This window comes from Cyphomyrmex costatus, unplaced genomic scaffold (genome assembly GCF_001594065.2).
Source record: "Cyphomyrmex costatus isolate MS0001 unplaced genomic scaffold, Ccosl1.0 scaffold427, whole genome shotgun sequence".
Lineage (NCBI taxonomy): Eukaryota > Metazoa > Arthropoda > Insecta > Hymenoptera > Formicidae > Cyphomyrmex > Cyphomyrmex costatus.
In genome coordinates, this window is record NW_017278502.1 from 133,040 (window position 1) to 136,614 (window position 3,575).

General features: G+C 29.3%; 1 pseudogene; it reads right to left on the minus strand.

Moving 5' to 3' along the window:
* Positions 1 to 618: 618 nt before the first annotated feature.
* LOC108777276 (putative nuclease HARBI1) lies at positions 619 to 3,101 on the minus strand (annotated as a pseudogene).
* Positions 3,102 to 3,575: the final 474 nt, after the last annotated feature.

The window sequence follows — 3,575 nt, forward strand, 5'->3', positions numbered from 1 at the left end:
TAATATTTTCATAAATAATTATAAATATAATAAGTATCATAAATTGATAGTGATAAGGTATATATTCAGATTATATACGTCATGTAATATATGTATTGTAGCATTCCAGTGGAACCATAATGCTATATTAGGTCTATTAACTGCATATAATACTATACAACCTGATAAAGAAAATGTTAGAAAACACAAACACTTCTGGCAGAATGTTGCGAAAGATTTACAAAAATTAGGATATAAGGTATGTATAATTACTTTTTATAAATCTGAAATCCTCGATACGGTATAAAATTTAACTAATGAATAATATTTTAGGTGACTGCTGATCAGACCAGATGGAAATTTAATGCACTGTTAAAGAAATATAAAGAATGTGTCGACAACAACGCTAAATCAGGAAGAAGTCCAATGACATTCACTTATTTTGATGAAATGCAAGAAATGTTTGGACATCGGAAAAATATTAATTGCAACCACATAATCGGTTCTTCATTTTTTGGAAGCAAAAGACAATCATCTTTATTCGTCGAATCTGATAAGCAAATATCAACAGCAACAAAAAGAAAACAAGCGGTATCATCTACATCTGGATCATTTATCAAAACTTTCAAGAATTGAATGTCAGCAAGAGGTATTAAATGTGGCAATATCTTCTGCAACATCTTTTGAAACATCAGCTTCTGAAACATCAGCTTGTGAAACATTATCTTCTGAAACACCATTGTCTGTAATATCACCTAAAGAAAGAAAAAAAAGTCGACCTGGATCTGCAACATATGTTGCCAAGACTAAACTGGAACTAGAAAAGCAGTGGTTGGAACATCTAAAAGTATTAGCTATAAAAAATCAGAAGGAAGATGAAAAACTAAAGAAAATAGATGAGAGATTACAATTAAAAGAAAAACAGTTATTATGGAAAGAAGCGGTAGTAAAGCGAAAGATGGAAAAAAAAGAAGAGAGACACAGAGAACGAATGAGAATTGAAAATGAAAAATGCCAATTACTGAAACAATTAATAGAATCAAAACATCTATCTATGAATGATATGCTCTCATTTAAAAAATAAGAAGAGTACTGTTTATTATAATTATTTTTTTTATTATTTTAATTAAAAGTTACATAAAGTTTAATAGAACGCAATATATTTGTAATTTAAAACTCTTCAAACACAGATTTCTTTTTATTTTAGTATTTAAAAGTCATTACTTATTGGAAAGTTTATGAGTTTATACGAGATTCTAAAAGAGTTCCTATACACTAAGTTGAATTTAAAGAAATATATATTTGTTTTAGATGAAAACAATTTCCAAAGATATTTTAGTTATATTATTAAAAGTTACATGTTGTTAATAAATGTATAAGAGTTTTCAGAACGATCTCATTTCAATAAGAATTATTAATTTAATCAATATAATTTTGTTTTGTCAAAAATCATTATATAGTAAAATCGTTATAAAGTACAATCTCTTATGTATTATATAATACATGTGATATGATATATAGATGTGATATTATATATAGATATTTACTGTGGAAATATTTCATAAAATAAACTTGAACTTCGGTCATTATTGGTTCCTTCATTTCCATTTTCAATTACATTTATATTATTATCTAAACCGCTATCTTCATCATATAAATCCATGCCGTCATCAAAAGCAGCAATGCATATATTATGTAAAATACAGTACGCAACAACTACTTCAATTATAAATTGAATATCTTGATACTCATTAAAAAATTTTAAGCGTCGAAAGCGTCCTTTCAATACGCCAAAAGCCTTTTCTATTGCCATACGTGTAGATGAATGAACAAAATTAAACTCAATTTGCTGTGCTGTAAGTTGACCATTATTTCTAAATGGTGGTACTAACCAAGACAAGGATGGATATGCAGAATCACCTAATATAAACGTTCTGTGTTTGGAAATATTGCATTTTTATTATTTTGTGATTCCCAATGAAGACTTGATCGCCGTAATACCCTGGCATCGTGGAGTGATCCAGGTTCACCACAATAAATATTTGTAAATCGCATATCAGCTGTAACAACTGCTTGTAATATTATCGAGTAATTTTTTTTTCGATCACAATAATCAGCAGCATTTTCTTGTGGCTGTAGAATGGTAATATGCGAGCAATCAATCGCCCCAATACAATTTCGAATTTCTCTTTTATTTTGAAAGCCTTGAGCTATTGCAATCAATGATTCTCCTTCTGGCCACTTGATTATGTTATCAAATTTAGTTAGAATCCAAGTAATTACTCGCCGAATCACGCGAAATATTGATATAGACACATTAAATCTATCCGATAAAGTGCGATACGGTTCAGTGTTACCTAGAAACCATAATGTGATGAATAAACTCCATTCTGCAGATATCTTTGGTCGATCAAAGGAATGCGATGGCAGAATTCCACTTTCTGCAAGTTCATCTGTAAATTCAAATAAAAAATGATAAAGAAAGTTTATAAAGCGAATAAATTGATAAGAATAATATTAAGAAATAATTATCTATTTGATATTCAAGATTAAAATTACGCATATATTTTATAAATATTAAAGGCGAGAAAGTGTTATTCTATAAACAACATCTCTATTATAAACTACGACAGGTGTGAAATAAATGCAAAAGGAAGGTAATCGTGTAATTTACTAATTTTATCTTTATCTTTACCTTATTTAGATATATCAGTCATTATATTTCTCATCATTCTGTACTAATTGTAACTGTGAAATTATCCTATTGACATTTACACATTCATGAAATATGTCATAACGTTTGTTAAAATAAGAAAATGTAGTAATCTATAAAAAATAATTTCCATATATGTACCAATTAATGTTATGGCAACATTACGATGCAATCTTAAATGTTCTTTGAATTCTGCATCCGTCCAACTATGTACAACTTCGATGTAGTTTTGTACGCGATGCCTTCTACAACCAGTTAGCAGTATTTGTAGGATTGGAAACAGAATATCATGATTTTGTTCATCATCAGATGAAAATTCATATTCACTACTAATACTGCTACTACTGCTGCTGCTACTACTACTACTACTACTGCTATTTTCCATCAAAATATTCGTTACTGCATTCATCTTAAAGAAATAATAAAAATTAATATATTAATATTCATATATAAAAATGTATCAATTGGTGGAGATATTTATATATGTGTACCTTTACTCGAAAATCATCACATCACCCCAATCACTCTTTAATAATCGAATCTTATGTATGTCCGTTAAGATCAAAATTCATTTATGGTTAGGTACTAAAAGTTCGTACACATGGTACACACACTGCACATATCGCGTTCCATTTAAGTGTGGCAAACAGTGTTCGAGTGTGTTATACTGTGTCGATTTGTGTCTCCTAAAAGGAAAGCAGCCTTAGTGACCATCGAAGGGTTTCGTCAGTCGCTCATTGCTTATTAAGAAGTTATTAAAATTAAAATTTACTTCTGATGATCTCGATCCTCCCATACATTTATAAAGGTCATCACACTGAATAATATTCGGAAGGCTGTAGCAGTCACCTGTCGCACGTTCTAAAGTTATTAAAAATGAAAT